Here is a 19,097-nt window from a genome sequence, read left to right as displayed (position 1 = left end):
TTGCCAGGCATACCCAAGGAGCATGTTCTGATTCTCATCTAACAGGGACACCTGCAGCCCAGATTGTGGCCTTCCTGGCAGCTTTACCTTTCTTATAACTGGCATTTGCTTATTACTCTTTTGTCCTGACCTCAAGCTGACAATTCCCAGAGCTCATTTCCAGCTTCAGCACTAGCTCTCCCTCATTAACAGCCAGAATCTTGAGCTCATGGACAAGACTACCAATTCACTCATCTAGCTGTCTCCTACAGCCTTACTCAAACTTGTCTAAGTCATTCTCTTGCCCAGATCATATTCTGCTAGTGGCATGAGCCCCATCCCCACGCCAACCCCTATGGAAGCAGGAACTGGTGTCGACGACATGCCCTTCTCATTCTCTAAACCCACCTCAGAGTTCTTGATCCTTCCCAGGACCGCCATTGTCTTTGCTGACCTTCCGCCTTGCTTCATGATACTTGCTCAGTGGTTGCCCCCAGCCACTCACCTCCCATTCTCATTTCCCATGACATCTCCCCTACCTTGCCCACTGTATTCACTTTGCTCTGGTTTTTCCCTGCCATCCATGACAGCAAGTGAGACTCAAGAGAAACAGAGACTAAAAACCAGTAGTGCAGAGAAAGTGAGTCTGGCTCCCGGATCTGGGACAGATTCCCAGTGGGACCCTCTTTGCACACCTTCAGAATAATATTAAAGGCATTAGGGGTGCCCCCACTAGGTAGTAAGCCTGTATCCAGTTCCCACAAAAACCCTGTGAGCTGAACTGAAAACAGAAACTCAAACAACTGCCCGTATACCCATGTTTACAGCAGCCAAGAGGTAGAAACAAACCCAGTGTCCATCCATGGACAAATGGATAAACAAATTGTGGTATAGCCATGCAATGAAATACTCTCCAGCCACAAAAAGGAAGACGGTACTGATAGATGCCACAATGTGGATAAACCTTGGCCACATTATGCTAAGTGCAAGAAGCCAGACACGAAATGCCACACATTGTACGATTTCATTTATGTGTAATATTTGGAATAGGCAAATTCATAGAGACAGAAAGCAAATTAAATAATTGCAAGGGACAGGGGTGGGAGGGCCAGTGGGGAGTGACTACTTAATGAGTACAAAGTCTCCTTTGGGGGTGATGAAATGTTTTGGAACTTGATATAGGTGGTGGTTCATCAACATTTTGAATGTGATACACACTTTAAAATAGCTAATTTAATGTTATACGAATTCATCTCAATAAAATAAAACCCGTGTGCATGTTACTAGCTAGATTTAGTCATTCCATAATTATACACACTTCAAAGCATCGTGTATACAAGGTAAACACATACAACTTTATCTGTCAGTTTAAAAAATACCGGGCACATGGTCATCTCAGTAAATTAATGAAAGTCAAAAAAGAAAAACAAGCCCATGAGCTAGTTACTACTATTATTGGTATTTCACAGATAAAGAAATTAGGATGCAGAGAAATCACATAACTTGCCCAAGTCACACGGAAACGTGGCTCACAGTAACCCACACACTGTTAGGATGTAAGACCCTTGAAGATCCTCTAGTTCAGCCTCATTTTGCAGATTTGGAAACTAAGCCTTGGGTTGGCAAAGTGACTTGCCCAAAAGTCCCAGCCAAGACCAAAACAGAGGGTTCCTGATTCCCAAGCAGGTCTCTTTCTGCTTCATCATGTTTGTGGTTTGTGAAATGATGTGTAAGAATCTCAAAACACAGTTCGATGGTGCTTTCTCGTAGGAAAATGGGATCGAATCCAGCAAGGCAAGAAACAGTGAGCCCAGTACCTCAGGCTGTCCGGCCTCCTGAGGCTGACCTTACCCAATGATGATGTAGGCAGTTTCTTCTGGAGTCTAATTTGATAAATTCGAGGCGGAGGGGGGTTGAGGAGTCCATTCTCTCCTGCTAGTCTACCATGAAATTTGAAATGCCTTTAGTAACCATCCTTTTTAATCATTCAGTCACCCAGTTCACCAACCACTAGCTAAATTTATTGGACTCTTTTCAAGGCTCTATGCTGGGACAGAGTGTGGGAGCGTGAGGAATTTCTCAGAGGAGCAAGCCCTTGAATAGCCTAGAGTCTTCATTAGTTTGAATCCTGATCTCCTGTATTTGAGCAGAATGGAAAATATAAAGTTTATTAAGCACCGGGGCTTTTGAGGAAGACAGGATTGCACAGGATCGCAAGTGAAGAAGAGAGATGCTCAGCTTTGAAGTTTCAATAAAGGCTCCAGGCACCAGGGCAAGAGTTGGTCCCCAAACATATGTCACCGACTTCACAGCAGTGCACAAAGTGTCTCTGCCACAGAAAGACCCTATCTGAACCTTAAGGATCCGTCGTGGTGGTAACGGAGAGCATCGCGGTGCAAGGGGAGAAGAGGCTGTGCTCCAGACGCACATGGCCGCAGGGCCACCAAGTGTCCTCAGGCGTCTGCACATGCCCCCGCCAGGCGCGCGGTTCAGTCTCTGCTTCCCACACAAGTCTACTAAGTGCTCAAAAAGTCACGCTCTGTGCTAGGGGTAGGATGAAAGAGGGACCAAGACAAGGCTTACAGCATGGGGGCTGAGTGGGGGATGCAATCACAAGAGGACGGTTGGCTTACCTGGCCTGCGAGTGGGACTTTCTGAGGACCTCTCAGAGGAGGTGATGTCTGAGCTTTCATCCTAATGGACGGTGGTAGTTATTGAGGCTGGGACGCAGTGGACAGGAGGATATTTTAGGCCTGGCTCGGTGGCTCACGCCTGTAATTACAGCACTTTGGGAGACCGCGGTGGGCGGATCACCTGAAGTTGGGAGTTCAAGACCAGCCTGACCAACGGGGAGAAACCCCATCTCTACTAAAAATAGAAAATTAGCCAGGCGTGGTGGCTCATGCCTGTAATCCCAGCTACTTGGGAGGCTGAGGCAGGAGAATCGCTTGAACCTGGGAGGCAGAGGTTGCGGTGAGCTGAGATGTCGCCATTGCACTCCAGCCTGGGCAACAAGAGAGAAAGTTGGTGGTGGTGGAGGAGGAGGAGGAGGAGGAGGAGGAGGAGGAGGAGGAGGAGGAAGTGGAGGAGATGATTTTAGATAGCAGATGTACCAACTACTTAGACCAAGGTGAGAGAAAAAGCAGTATCATTAGGAAAGGACAAGTATCTCAGTATGGTTGGAGAATAGAGGTATAGGTGGCAGGGGGAGATGAACAGTCGTGGAGATTCAGAGGGAGTAGGGAAAGGGGAATGTTAGGTAAAATGAAACTGACCAGGCGGACAGCCACCAGATCCCAAAGATACTGGGGTGCCAGGGTGGGGTTTGGATTTCGAGAGCAACAGGAGACCACAAGCCTTCTTTAAAAAAACAGAATGGCCATTTGCATTGTAAAGTGAGAAGAATGGATAAGAACATGGGACAGGCTAGCCAGTGGGAGACTTGTTTCCAGCTATGCTGCCTGGATGATATGGAGGAGAGGAAGACATACAAGATGGCCAGTGGCAGAATGTGCAGTTACTTGGGGCTGGCATCCAGAGTTCTTGCTTGCACTCCCCACCCCCGTCCCTCCAGCGGCTGGCGGGAAGGGTTATTCACAGAAGCCTGGAGATTTGGGGCAGAGGCAGAGTGGAGCCACAGTAGCATTGGTCCCATTAAGGCTGTCTCATTCCACTCTCCTCCTGGTGCACAACCGACTGCCACGCCAAAGCGTTCTGTCTGCCTGGATTTTTCAAATTATTGTAGGATGGATGTGGAAAGCTGAAAATGCATGCAGTCTATATCTTCATGGTTTTCTGTATAAGATTCAGAGACAGATTTAAGTAGACCCTTAGAAGAGGGAAATGCTCTAGCCGCAGGCTGCATCCATTGACTTGTCTTTGCTGTTCCCTGGTGGCAATAGGCTGAATTACATCTCTCTCTCTCTTCCCCTTTGTCCCTCTCTCTGTCTGCAGCCAACTGCTGCAAACACAGAAGTGGATCTTACTGCTAAGGAGGCAACCATAGAGATCATTGATCCAGACACCGTAAGGCACCAACGCTTTCACATCCTCTTTGTTGCAAAATCCAAAGGAAACTTCTCACCTCACCCTCCAAGAAACCCTTCCTCCTTTGACTTCTCTGACACTACATTTCTGGTTTTCCTTTTTCAGGGAACGATAGTTCCTTGAAAGAGCCAAGGGAACTGAAGCAAGTTTAGTCAGCTCGGAAGAACTTTAGAGAAGAGTAGGGTTAACCTGTGTTAAAATGGAGAGGGAGGGACAGAATTAGGCAAATAGAAAGAGGCAGGGAATGTGGCATAGGGGACAGAGGCGAGATGTGCTTGAGGAGGAAAAGGAGGCGTCCTCGCTGACAGAGATGTGCAATCATGATGGCTGGACTAGATTTTGCCTGGGCAGACTTCCTTTGCACCCCTCTGCTTGGGATGCTGAGACACGGGGACAGCAGGTACTGTGAGGAAGCTGTCCTGTTGAGGAAGTTCTGCAGGTCCAGCCCTGTAACAACAGCAGCCAACTAGAGAGCAGTCCAATTGTTCTGAGCACCTGTCCCACCTCTCAACGCTGTTAAGCTCATTTTTCCCAAAGCCATATCATGTCATGATTTTTGCCTTAAGAACATTTATGGGCATTTCTGTAATTGTTAGATACCTGTGCCATTACATCAGCTACTTTCAACAGCAAGGAACCTAGGGTTGCTCTAATGGTTCCATGTGCTTTTAAAACATTCTACCATGGGGAGAGAAGACAGGAGAGAGTATAGAGTAAGCAGCTATTGATGAGGCTTGTAGGGCATCAAGCTAGTTCCGAGGAGGTCGAAAACATTTGCCTTCTTTTAAATTCTCATCCAAGACAAAATATTGTCCATCTCTGCTATCTCAGCCTTGTTCTTGAGCACCAAGACCAGTCCCCCATGTGGATGGTAAACTTAATGTGCTTTTTGCTCTTTCTGTCTGTACTTGGAAACTGGGTATAAGATTGAAATTTTGATTAAGACTCAATGGACCTTTTAATACTTGAAATGTCATCCCGGATGGGGAGAGATATACAACAGATCATGTCTAAAGGCAATAGATGGAAAAAATTAAACTGTGTGCACTGGCTTTAATCCATTCCATAAACTAGTTATTACTACATGGTAGATGGCAAAAACCCATAGTCCCTCAGTAAGTTTCCCCTTAGAAAATGCCCCTCTGAAATAAATACTGCATTCCAGATATCTTAGTACAGTTGTGCTGCCAGAACAAAATGCCATAGACTGGGTAATTTATAAACAAAAGAAATCTATTTCGCGTGGTTTTGGAGGCTGGGAAGTTCAAAATCAAGATCCAGCAGATTTGATGCCTGGAAAGGACTATTCTCTCGGCTCTCTAGATGGTGTCTTGAACTCTGGGTCCTCCAGAGGGGACAAATGCTGTGTCCTCACATGGCAGAAGAGACAGAAGGGGAAAAGGGGGCCGAACAATTTGCAAAACCACTTTTATAAGCACCTTAATCTTATTCAAGAAGGAGGAACCCTTGTGACCTAACCAGCTCCTAAAGACCACACCACTTCATAGTATTGTACTGGGAATTCAGTTTCAACATGAATTTCAGACATTCAAACCATAGCACTAGGTGTTGAGTTTAGCCTAGCAGGTGGCCAGGAAGTGAATAAACAGTGATGTCCTCCCCTAGAAACTGAAACTGAAGACCAGACAGTTTGAAGACATGGTTTCTGCAGTACACAGAATTTTCTGAAGAGTGTGAGTCCATATTGTCGACATCGTAAGAGTTACTTCAAGGAGCCATTTGAGCTCAAGTCAACTGAACATGCCCTAGCACTACTAGCTATGCAAGGCACTGTGCTAATTCTTCAGGTGATAATTATAGAGATGTGCTTCTCAACTGGGTACAATCCCCCCCACCCCAGGAGACATCGGATAATCCTTCCTGGGAGACATTTTTGGTTGTTACAGTGGAATTAGGGTAGCGTATTATTGGCAGCTAATAGGCAGAGACCAAGCATGCTTCTATACATCCTGCTCCAGATGCACAAGATGGCCTCTGGCAACAAAGAGTTACTAGTCAGAGATGGGTGCGGTGGCTCACACCTTTAATCCCAGCACTTTGAGAGGCCAGGTCAGGCAGATCGTGAGGTCAGGAGTTTGACACCAGCCTGACCAACATGGCGAAACCCCATCTCTATTAAAAATACAAAAATTAGCCAGGCGTGGTGGCACACACCTGTAATCCCAGCTACTAAGGAGGCTGAGGAAGAATTGCGTGAACACGGGAGGCGGAGTTTGCAGTGAGCTGAGATTGCACCAGTGTACTCCAGCCTGGGCAACAGAGTGAGACTCCGTCCAAAAAAAAAAAAAAAAAGGGAATTACCAGTCAGAGATGTCGACTGAAGGAGAGAAGCCCTGCTATGGAGAAAGACCTGGGACCACCATGGGAGCTGCTGAAAAACAAAGATGCCCACAGCCCTCACCAAGCACAGTAAATTAGACTCTCTTCATGTAGATGCTGTGGCTGGGCATTTTATTGTTTTAGTTGGTTTTCATGTATACCTAAGTTTGATAACGTAAGCTATAGGAAATACAAGGTCATCCTCTTGTAAAAATACACCTGTAACTATGCTGGGGGCCAAGCCCTTGGCTAAGGACTTTACATCCACGCACACATTGCCTCATGTGGTGGATTCTATCAAATATTACTGTCCTATTACAGGAAGTCAGCAGAGACCTGAAGAACCCAGGTCACTTGCCTGAGAATGTGCCACTAGGGAGTAGCAGAGCCAGGGCTGAACACAGTTCTAAGTCACTGCATTCAACAGATATGCTGTAATGTTGCTTAAAACTGATAAATTGCTGGCCAGGCATGGTGGCTCATGCCTGTAATCCCAGCACTTTGGGATGCTTAGGCGAGCAGATCACCTGAAGTTGGGAGTTCAAATCAGCCTGACCCAACATGGAGAAACCCCTTTTCTACTAAAAATACAAAATTAGCCAGGTGTGGTGGCTCATGCCTGTAATCCTAGCTACTTGGGAGACTGAGGCAGCAGAATAGCTTGGACCCAGGAGGAGGATGTTGGTGGTGAGCTGAAATGGCACCATTGCACTCCAGCCTGAGCAACAAGAGCAGAACTCTGTCTCAAAAAAAAAAAAAAAAAAAGATAAATTGCTTTGGGGACGAAAAGAAGGTCCACGAAATAAGAGATTTAGGAAAGGAAAAGCTTCAGGGAAAAGATTGTTTGGAGTACTGCTAGATTTCATGCCAGCAGAGAGTGAGGACGGCAGTGCACAGCAAAGCCGGGCCACTACCAGTTGCTAAACATGACCCCTCCCATCCCAGGTCCTTGCTTGGGTTTTCAAATCGCTAAGGCTCAGTGTAAATACCTTCTTGCTAAGAGGAAAAATGTTACCTGGTCTCCATCTCTTACAGCAGCTATTTTTTCTGTTTGTTTTGATTAAAATGATGCATGAGGTTTTTAAAACCAAACTCAAACTCCTGCATGGAGTATCTTTCATACCGTTTACTATTTTCCCACAACATATTTTAAAAATTTTTTTCTAAAATGTATGAATTTTAGAAAACATTTGTTTTCTGTTTGGATTGCCAACTTCCACATACCATATAAAGTAGGGAGGTATTTCATCCATACTTAAGCGACATGGCATACTGCAGAAATAAGACGTCACTGAAGTCTGGCATCTGACCACATTTTCTCTGCATCAACATATGTTTTCTCAAAATGCTTAAAATGCATGTTGCAGCCGCCATCAACAGGCAGGTTTGCATAGAGCCCATTTCTGCTAAACCACAGCCTTTACTTCTTTCTACTGATCTTTGAGATGCGAATTCTGTCCTTATTTTAATGTTTGTGATATGGTACATTTTAATAATCATATTTTATAAATATTGTGAAAAAGTGTACTTCATACATATTCATATTTCATTTTATTCACGGAACCAGGGTTGGGGCTAGGGCTAAGTAAGAGAAAAGCACAATGTTTAAAGAGGCACACAGTCTCAGAATCATGCAAATGTCAACCCTACACTTGCCCAAGCCTGAGAATGAGTGTCTCCTTAAATAGTGCCTTTACCTACCAAGGTAGGTAAAAACACCTACCTTGCCTCACTCTAGTCTTGGTTCTGCATTAACATATGTCTATTAAGCACCTAGAATGTGCCATACAAGAGAAATGGATGAGACAGCCAAGCTTCCAACCCTTGGAAGTTTACATTCCTAGAAGTAGTTTTACCTTTGTTAAATTTGAATTACAGGTAATTTTTTAGACACTGCCATCTGGCTCAGACAAAGTCATTCTATTTCCCTTTTTCTCAGCTGTAGTCCACTTTCTACTGGGAAGGCACAGGAACCAGTTCTGGCCAAAGAGACCCAAAGGAAAGTGCTGAGAACTCTGAAGTATCTCTCTCATCTTTTTTGCCTTCCTCATGCCTTGAGTGAGGATGTGATGTCTGGAGCTATGGCAGCCTCTATACAATCCTGAGGGAAGGGCCAAGGGAATTATATCCATACCAATTTAGAGCCCTGACATCAAGCTGCTGTATCAATGTTGGCAACTTCTTGACTTCACACTCCTGTCTTATAAGAAACATAATCTCTTTGAATTATCTGTTTAATCTGTTGTTGGTCAGGTTTTCAGTCACTTGCAGTCCAAAATATTCCTAACTGATACAGGTGGCAAAAAGCTAATTTCTGCAATGTTTGGGCTGACCCTAAATATTGGCCTTTAGCTGGGTAAAATAACTAGCAATCCAGTGTGAGGAGAGACTCAACTACCCCAGAGAATCACGAGGAGAAAGAAAGTCACTCCATTATAACCTCTTCTCTCAGAAGAATTTTTGTCAAGTAGCAGCTTCTTCAGCACTTTGACTATGAGAGTAAAATAAGCATCTTAGCATAATATTCAAGAACCTGTGTAACTGAAACGATGTGGTTAAAACACAACAGCAGCAACAACAACAAAAAACCCAAGTTTAATAAAGTACAGAGGCCCCAAGGTTCCAGGGTCCTCGTCATAACCAGCATCCACTGGGAATGCGAAGCGGCGTACGCTCTCCTAGTAGCTCTCTCCTGCTGCCTTCTCCATCTTGCTTTTCCCTTTGCTGTGCCTTGAGTCTCTGGGGTTTTTACCAAGAAATAACTCACAATCTATTCTGAGTTAGGTCAACCTGCTCGATGCAACATCTTAAAGAAACAACGTAAGAAGCTACCTACACTATGCAAAGGTAAGCAAAGGTTTAGCTGGATTGCAAAATAGGGAAATAAATAAGCAAATAAATAAAACCAAGACAAAAGAAAAATAAAAACTTTTGTTGGTTTCAGTGGCTATGCTCTTAAGACCAACCAGGTTAACTTTCAAATATTCCATTTTTTGCCACGAAGTCATGACCTCAGAGAATTATCTCAAACCCACTGCAAGGACAAAGCCCACGGGTGCATCTCCTGTCCCCCTTTAGATGCAGGCAAAGCCACAGCTCTGGTGAATATTTGCCCTTTTGGAGCCATTAGTCACCAAAATCACTTGGTAACTATCTTGCAGTCCCTTAGAATGAATGCTTCTTTTGGAGTCATTTGTCTGTTTCAATGTTTATTTTATGGCCACTTAAAAATACAATTATTTGTATCCTAGGTGTTGTTAACTGATACTTCCAGAAAACCAAAAAGTGTTAAGTGATAGAAATCCAATGTCATAGTGACAACATCAGTGTGAATCAGCATATCAGTTATGAATCGTATCCAGCGACTCATAATAGAAGCAGGTCATGTCTCTGAAAATGATTGAGATTTACTTTGCTCTCACGTGAAGGAAGTCTGGAAGTGCTTCAAGTAGTCATCAGTGTTTCCAGACACTACTGTCTTTCTACCCTAGCACAGTTTTTATCCTTAAAGTTGTCTAAAGGTACATAATAGCCATACCAGCTCCAGCTATTACATCCACACTCCAAGCAAAAGAGAAAAAGGGCAAAAGGCAAGAAGGATGGTCTTCCCAGCTAAATGACCCCTTTCTGAAGAGGTTCCCAGAAGATTCACCAAATTCCTTCTATTTAAATCTCATCAGTCACTTCAATGGAGTCTGGGAAATCTGATTTTTGGCTGGATACCTTGCCACCCCCAAGGTTCTGTTTACAAAATAATAAGTCAGTGGCTGTTGAGGAGGCAACTTACAGTTTCTGCCTCCGTTGGCAGAAGGAATATTTTTATTCCAAAAAATAAGAGTGTGAGCATGTCTAGATCAGCTTATTTCACAAAACGAGGAGCCTGAAGCTTTGTAAACATAGGGAGCAACCGGATCACTCCATGCAGAAGACTAAGGAAAGCCCTAAGGCCAGATGTCAACACTTTGATGGTTTCTCCTTTTTCACCTGTGTTCACCCAAAGCAAATAAGGCTCACTTTTCCATGGTCAGCTATGAAGGATGCCCTCGGTGCAGGCAAACATAAGCTAAGATAATCTAGGCCGGGGACATCAGAGCACACCCCCTGGGCCAAATTTGGCCCTCCTCCTGGTTTTGAAGATAACATTTTATTGGGAAACACCACATACATGTGTTTATATATTGTCTGTGGCTGCTTTCACATTACAACTCAAAAGTTGAATAGTTGCATTGTAGACCTTCTGGACCATGAAGACTAAATTTCTTACTCTCTGGCCCTACATAGAAACAGTTTGCTGACCTCTAGGATTATGCAGATAAGAACAACGGCAATAGGAAACATTTACTCCACACTAACTCTGTCTCACGTTCTCTGCTAATGGATTGCCTGCGTGTTGCAAGTTTTTCACAGTCCATTCGTTTAGAGCGAAAATTTGTCCGGCATAAAGTCAGTCTTGATAACAATTATTATAGGTTACGGACCTACCTATATCACTTTTTATAAAATAAGGAAACAAAGAGAGGTAAAAAGAGATTTCAAGGTTGTCTCAGTTCACACATAGGTAGCAAAACCAAGATTCTGCACAGGGTCTTCTGCATCTGCCAGTTCCCCAGCCATCTTTTGTAAATTATCCACAACATCTCAGAAAATGATCCTATTTTTTAAATAGGAAATCCCTGCAGTCACCACAGGACATTCATTTATAAAAATTGGGTAATTGAGTTCAAAGCACACTAAGTAAGAAGGACTGATGTTGTTTGTTACTGCAGAGTGTTTGCCTGCTCCTCCCTCTGTGTGAAGAACTCCTGTCGAGGCTAGAGGGGTAACTGCAGAGGGGACACACACTAAGCAGAGCTTCCAAATAGAGTAAGAAGAGCTGTCATCTACCTCTCAACCAAAGACTGTCCTCTCTCTCAAGCTACACTTTATATCTGGGAAATTTTAATTCTACTTGACTTTAGGTTACAAGAAAATATACAAGAATTTTAAAACTATTTTCAGATTGGAGGAAAAACAAGATGCTGAGTGGCAATGGAATTATAGCTAACAATATGGGAGACAATATTCTCCATAGAATATCGTGACTGGAACAAATTTTCATGGGCATTAGGAATCCCACGAGAAGCCAACACATGGCTATTTCTACAATTCAGAGGCTTGTAATATCATCTTCTCCCAAATGCCAATCTGTTGACTCGTGAAATATAGAAAACTGCTCTTGTGAACCTGGATATGTTTTCTTCATACAAAGCTGTCTGATATCAGCATAAAGAGCAAAATTTTACAAGGAAAATTCTTATTTCATTCATAATAAGATTAAAGCAACAGTTGACGCCAAAAGTGTTATTCCACAAGCTAAACACCCCTACTCCTTGCTCTTGAGCACCTCATCACCACCTCCACAAGTTACGAGGAGACGTTGCCCCTCTTGGGACCAAGCACACCTTCCATGCACAGACACCCAGACTTTCCTCTATTCCTTATTCAGTTATAAGCCTTCTCATCTTGATCGACCTCTGAACGGCAGTCATCACTCTGAACTGAATGTTGTTTGCCCATGTGCTTCTCCTGATCCATTCCCCACCCACATCAGTGCTACAAGAGGTTGACCTCCATGAACTGCATTAACCACACTTCCTTGCTCGCTGGCTTCCAGCTAGATTCCACCACTTGGCAGCAATAGCAGAAGATAGAGGAGAGGAGCAGACAGGAGGTTGGAGTATATTCCAGCAAATATACTCTTCAATAAGTCACTGTTAACCTGATTGCTAACTTCAACAGTCATTAGCCCTTAGTTCATTTCTCCCAACAGTTGACTATTGGCCATTCTTCCTGTTTAACATCCTTTCTCTCAATGGCTATAAATCTAATTCTTTGTCTCTCCTCCTCCCTCTTGGATCTGTCCTGTTTGTTTCTTCCTTGTCTTCACCTGCTTCCTAAGTGCTGTTTCTCAGGCTTCAGTTGTCTATTCTCCTCTCACTATGTCACTATCCCGTGGCGATGTCAGCCATATCCCCTGATACAGTGATGACTACCAAATCTTTATTCCAACATCGCCACTCTCCGGAGCCAGATTTCTCACAAAACATGTGCACCTGGATGACCTACAGACACTTCCAGTTTAATATTCCAGAACCAAATTCATTGTCTTTCTTCCTTACTCCTTGCTTCAGGAAACAGCAATACCATTTACCAGGGTCATTAACTGGCCATTATCCTATACCTTTCCTCACCCCTTACATACAATTAGCAGCCAAGTCCTGTAGAGTTTCACTGTCTTAACCCATCCCGCACTTCCATTCCCTCATCTCCATCGCCATGGATACTGCCTCAGCCCAGGACACGGTCTCATTTCCACCGTTGCAACTGTCTCCTAACTGGTTCCCTGCCCCTAGGTTTGCCCTCTCTACTTTGTCTTTCAGAAGATTGTGTGAGCAATCTTTAGAAAATGAAAACATAAGCTTCACAATCTAGTTTAAGACCCTTTGATGGTTCCCCGTTGTATATAGGTAAAATGAAAATTCTTAACATTGAATTCATGCATCGGCCTTCCTATGTCTCCAACCATTTCTAGTAATTCTCCATCCATTCAGAATCTATTCTGCCTCTCTACTCATTCACATTCCCCAAACACACCATAGCATTCTATATCTCTGTGCCTTTGTACATGCAGTCACACTTTCAGAAGCACCTTGCCTTTCCTCTTGGCCCAGAGAAGTCCCACCCATCCTTCCATAGTCACGTGGTGAAGTCCAAATAGCATTCACATTGCACAATGATGTAATTCATAGTTTTCAGAATTATCTGTCCTGCTAGAGTATAAGGTCCCTATGAGCAAGGGCTGTATCCTTTGCATTTTCTGTCATCACATCATCAGGGATTCTCAGGATGCTATTAGATTGCTATTATAATTTATCATTGCCATTGCTATTGGGTAATGGCTATCAGAATATAAATACAAATGTGTGCCTGAAATTCAAATCTCAATATTTAAAACTTTCAGTAACAAAATAGATTTTTGTGGTTGTAGGGTTTGAGGGAAAAAAAAGTCAAAAAAAAAAAAAAACAGAAAAGAATTTCATTTATTTAATACAGTTTAAATACTCCCCAGACCAAAGGCAATAGAAATGGATGCCTGGGTCACTGGTGTTGTCTTTTACTGAGAACGTAAAGGACCCACTCAAGTCTCTGATGAATCAAATCCACTATCTGAAGTAGTTTTTTAACAAGCCATTAAGTAGACTTCAATGAGCATTCTGATATTTATTCTGATACTCAGTTGTCAGTGTATAGCAGAAATAGCATAAGTTTAAGCATCAGACAAAGCGAGGTCTGCATGAAAGTTCAAATGTTTTATTGTTTTGTGCCCTGGAAATGTTGGACCTCCCCGAAGGATCGATATAGCAGTTCACCCAAACCCTTCACAACCAATTACCTAGTACCTAGTGACTGTTCAGTACTGTTTACTTCCTTCTCCTTTACAGAATGAAATTAATATTTGTACATTTTTAGCTAAGCACTTTTTTGCAAAGATTACGAAAACCTTTCCCAGTACCAAGCTCTTTCCTCTTTGCACTGACAGCCTAGTGATGGCTTCTCAAGTCCAGGAACTCTCAACAAGTTTCAGGTTTTCTTTTTAGAGAGTAACGTCTACTGTTTTCTTTTCTTGGCTTAGACTAAGAAAAAAAATCAAATCATAGAATAGATAAAAAGCATCGATTTACCTTAAATGCTAATCTGTTGCCACCAGTTTCTTTGAACTGAAACTATGGACGCTCTCTCCTGCATCTAGGAAAACTGGTCCCTCCCAAGCCACCTTAGCCTCCTCCCTCTTACCTGTCTTCCTTAGAGGTCCTGGTTCACTCTCTTAGTATTAATTGGATGGCCTGGAATCACTGCTGCAGACTCTCAGTCTGATTGGCTCAGCTCACTGCCAATCTCTATTCCGGTTCTGCCTTTTCTCAAGTTTACACTCCTGTTGCCTAGGAAATCTCAGTGACTGTGAAAGCTCAAGCCTTTTGCACTTGGGAGAGAAGCCAGCCGGAAGTTTTGCTGCAATGGTTGGGTTTCTAGAACAGCATCAGAACTTGACTCCCATGTTTTGCAAGGTAGCATTCAGCAGATTGTCTTCTTTCTTTCAGAAAGCACCTTCCTGCCCTTCTGTGTTCCCCAGAAAGCTTACTGCTAGGGTGACTCGTTACCAGGTGAGACTTTAAACCACAACTCTTGGGAGCAGGCAGGAGTAATTATAGGTGATTCAAGGTTCTCCCTCCTTCTCTGCATTTGCAGAGACTCATTTCTACTGTTTTCATCCTTGGTTTCTTCTCTTCTTTTCTTTCTTTGTCTCTTTTTACTTCTGTTTTTCACATGTTCCCTGGCAGTTACTTCTCCAGATAAGAAGAAATCTAGGGGCTTATTGAGAGAAAAAGATCTACATTATGCTCTCTTTCATTGTGTATCTATGTCATCTACACTACCCTTGCCATTCCCACTCCTGCACGTCCTGCAGGTAGGTATAATTACTGGTGATTCAAACCTTACATCTCTCTCTCCCCTCGCCTCTCTCTCTCTCTCTCTCTCTCTCTCTCTCTCTCTCTCTCTCACACACACACACACACACACACACCCCGCTGTATATAACATGATCCTGGCTGTATGCAACATCCTTACAGTATGAGAACTCACAGAACTTAGTAGATGCCAGGCACCCAGCTCTGCAGACTACCAGGCAAGTTCTTTCATGGATTTGGCAAGAGGTTGGGTCCTTTCCTATATCTGCAGGGAGTATACATAGTAGGTATTTCATCCTTTTATCTGAATTGTCTGAACCAGAGTTAAGCAATTAGAACTATGGTTCTTCCAGGGCAACCTCAGCTCTCTAATGTTTTCTTTTCAGTGGCTTAACCCACAAGATATCAAGCATTTGAAACTTTTAAGAAGAAACCTAATTCCATCTGAGAATGCAAAAGCAAATACGAGGCACAAGCATTTAAATATGAAGTATTTCTTAAAAATCACCTACCAGAGATCAAGTTTGATACAATAATTTAAGAAAAGAGACCAAAGATAAAAAACTAACAAAAAAATAAACAGGAAAGGGGGTGCTATGGAAAGCATGATGGAATCACCGTGCAAGCCCTCCATAGTCTCCCTCCAGGCTGTGTCAAAGAAAGTAAAAAGAACGAAATCTCTGGAGTACTTAAGCAACACTTGGCTTGTTTCTGCTGCTAGCAACTGGTGTAATTCCAAGGGTTTTACCACGTGTACAGATAGTATCTTCCAGATCCAGTTCAGAAAACTGAATCTGGGTTTGTGGTACTGAGTTTCTGACATAATTGATTATATTTTACGGCATAAGGCTTTTTTCCATTGGTAAAGAAGGCAGTGATAGTCTATAGTGTGATGTGGTAAAAAAGATATGTAGAATATTACTACTAGATTCCTAATCAAATATTCATAAAAGGCAAGTCTCTGGGTAATCATTATACTTTAAAATATGTTAGTCAAACTGATAAATGTAATGAGGATGACTACTCCTAACTGTGGTTGACAAAGTGAGGAAAGAAAAGGAAGAGATCAGGGCTTGAAATTCCAAGTTCAAACTCCACATAAATGATCTGAAATCTTCTGTATCTTCCCTGAGGAATGTATTTATCTCCCGTCGTCATCAGCCTGAGGTTTCAGAAAATCCAATCCAGAGTGTTATCCTGCAAGTGGCAGAATTATGATACAAATTGAATTCCCAGTCAGGCAAAATATCTTCTGCTAAACTGAGGGGATTGATTGGGAAGGAATGACATTCTGACAATTGGAGTGAAATATATGGGGTAGATCCTGATGAAGATGAGTACACGCAACCTCTAAGTTCTGCTGCATCTTCTTTGCCAGCAGAAGCAACCCTGCTATTCATGTCTGAGAAGGCTCATCCTGATTTTTCAAAGGAAAGAATGCTAGCGCCTCTGAGGTATTTTAATCTGAAGACACTGCTGATTCTCCTTGGAACCTACTTCACCAAACCTCTTGGCTTGTAGAACTATAAACTCTGGTCCCAGCAGGCTTGAAACAGAGATTAAAATTGTGAATGAATAAGAGACATACTACATACCAAAAGCAATGCATATTTTTTTCAGTTTATACAGACAAAAAATCTGGTGAATACATGTGAAAACGTAAGTTAATAGTGTGAGATAATGGTTGAAGGAACATAAAATTGACTCAAGATTGATTTATTGATACAGGCCCACAAAGTACAAATTCTCAATATAGAGTGCAGATCAATGGGTTATATAAAGCTTTGTTTGTTTTGTTTAGTTAAAGATGAAACAAAGGGTGGCCTACACTAAATGAGCTGAAATATAAGAATTGCCTTGGGTCACTGTAGAGAAAGGTATCTAAATGCTTAGGGAGATTGAAATGTTGGACTGGATTTATCATGCAAGACCTGATTACCAAGGGAAGTTGGGTTCCTTCTACACAATTGGTGTAAAAAACAATCCTGAAAAGGAATGAAATCATGTCCTTTGCAGGGGCATGGATGGAGCTGGAAGCCGTTATCCACAGCAAACTAATGCAGGAACAGGAAATCAAACACTGTATGTTCTCACTTATAAGTAGGAGCTGAATGATGAGAACACATGAACACATGGAGGGGAACAACACACACTGGGGCCTGTCAGAGGGTCTAGGGAGAGGAGGGAGAGGATCAGGAAGAATAGCTAATGGATGCTGGGCTCACTACCTAGGTGATGGGAGGATCTGTGCATCACACCACCATGGCACACATTTACCTATGTAAGAAACCTGCATATATACCCCCCAACTTAAAATAAAAGTTGGAAAAAAAAAGAAGCAAATACTATGTTTTTATTTTCTTTGTAGCACTTGTCACAACTGCAATTTCTTTGCTTTACTGTTATAAATCATAAAAAAGAAGAGTAAGTCTGGAATATAGGGATTCTGTTAGCACATCACTAAGTATGCCCATGTCCTTTTATTAAAGTCAACAAAAAAAATCTACAGTAACCCAATTCAGGAAGGAAAACTAATCACCCCAACTCTTCAAGAATGAATATTTGAATCCCCTTCCCAGTCAGGCAAAAAATCAATTGAGGTGCTTGCTGAGGGCAAATGCATATGAAATATAAATGCTAGCTATATGATCAGTTGCAAAATTACTGTAAATGTTATATTTACCTTTTATTCTGTTATTAATTTGTGTGTGTGGAATACTATCATATTCTTTTCACCCTATTTCCTTAAAACCTAATACATTACTTCACAGTATTTATGTTATAGAACATCAAGGATAAGAGCGAACATCACCCAATGACCTCCACTATAGGGAAAACAGTATATTCTGTCCGACCTACCCTCTGTGGGAAGACTGGGCTCATTGGGAGAGAAACCGGACCGCAGGCTAGAGGAAATTCCTTAAGTTCAGGCTTTATTGAGAGGAAAGAGCCTCCGGGCGGGCCAGCCGGGATGAAAAGGAAAATGGCCGCGCTGCTCAGAGGGGCAGGGTTGTTTTATAGGGGGCTGAAGGGCTGGGGGGTGGGGAAGCCAAAAGCCGAGGTGGTGGGCAACTGTTGGTCAGTTTGAACTGCTGGGCGGGAAGCTGGGGGGCGGGAAGCTGGGTGGCGGGAGGGCTAGGGCCGGTATGTAAAGTGAGAGATAAGGGAGCCTCTTTGTGGGGGAGGGAAAGAGAGAGAGAGAGAGAGCTTTCACGGTAGGGGCAGAGTTTTCCAAACATTCCCGACTCCTTAAAGAAAAGAAAAAGAGGGGGTCGGGGCGTCGGTTGTCTCTCTAGCTACTTCCTGCTGACAAGGGTCGACGGGGGGTTCTGAAGAGGTCTCTTTTCTTAAGGAGCCTGGATGTTCAGGGAGAGGTCTGTTTCTTGCACTCGTTCAGGGTAGGGTTGGAGCAGCATCTGGTGGATGGTGACTCGAGTCAGTTCTTGAAAGCGCCGCTGTAGGAACTGTAGAAAGCAAGGAGCAATAAGTAAGATTAGGCAAACGGCTACTAGGGGCCCAAGCAACGGGGACAAGAGGGTATACATAGAGGAAGACCACCACGCTGTGGCTTCAGCTGAGAACTTCTGGCTCTGCAGGTTTGTTTTGAGAACTTCTGACTCTGCAGGTTAGTTTTGAGTTTCTGGAGGCTCTCGATTCGGGTTTCTACTAGGCCGGATTCATTGATGTAGTAACAGCACTCTTCCTGTAGGAAGATACAGGTCCCTCCTCGTTCAGCAGTGAGCAGGTCCAGGGCTCTTCGGTTCTGCAAGGCAACTTGGGTAACTGAGGTGATCTGTCGTTGGAGTGATGCTAAAGACTCAGTAGAGTCATCAATAGCCGCTTGGAATTGCGAGGTCAGTCGGGCTATGGCCAGGTGAGAGTGGACTAGTGCCCCTCCTCCTAATCCTGCTGCAAGTGCTGAACCAGCAAGGGAGACTCCAACGGCAATGGGTAGGAAGGCAGCTCGTCGGGTGCGGCGATGGGGAGTTTGCAGCATCTGGAATTCGGCTGGGGAATATATAGTGAGTCGAGGGACTAGGGTTACCGGGAGGCATAAAAGAGATGAGGAAAGGCCAATGTAGAGAGTTTTTGTTAAGGTCTTGTTACACCCGAAAAACGTTCCTCGTAGGGCTGTTATATTAGTGGTTACCCGTATAGTTCTGTTACAGCTAGGGAAGTTTCGGCCTAGGGAATAGCACACAGGTAGCTGTTCAAAATCAGGTG

General features: G+C 43.3%; 1 protein-coding gene across 3 annotated transcripts in view; it reads right to left on the bottom strand.

The window, feature by feature from the left end:
- CAPSL (calcyphosine like) overlaps nt 1–14,230 on the bottom strand; it is a 34,845-nt gene extending 20,615 nt beyond the window's left edge. For 2 of the 3 annotated variants that reach the window (XM_078365604.1, XM_017969961.4), the window contains exon 1: nt 14,088–14,170. The gene's annotated coding sequence lies outside the window, so the exon portion shown is untranslated. Of the gene's footprint in view, nt 1–14,087; nt 14,171–14,199 lie in introns of those variants that run through there. The other variant, XM_054252301.2, reaches the window with a different exon arrangement.
- Nucleotides 14,231–19,097: the final 4,867 nt, after the last annotated feature.

Source organism: Callithrix jacchus, chromosome 2, assembly GCF_049354715.1.
Source record: "Callithrix jacchus isolate 240 chromosome 2, calJac240_pri, whole genome shotgun sequence".
In the NCBI taxonomy this organism is placed as follows: domain Eukaryota; kingdom Metazoa; phylum Chordata; class Mammalia; order Primates; family Cebidae; genus Callithrix; species Callithrix jacchus.
Note: the sequence above shows the minus strand (reverse complement) of the source record. Positions and strands in the feature narration are given on the sequence as shown.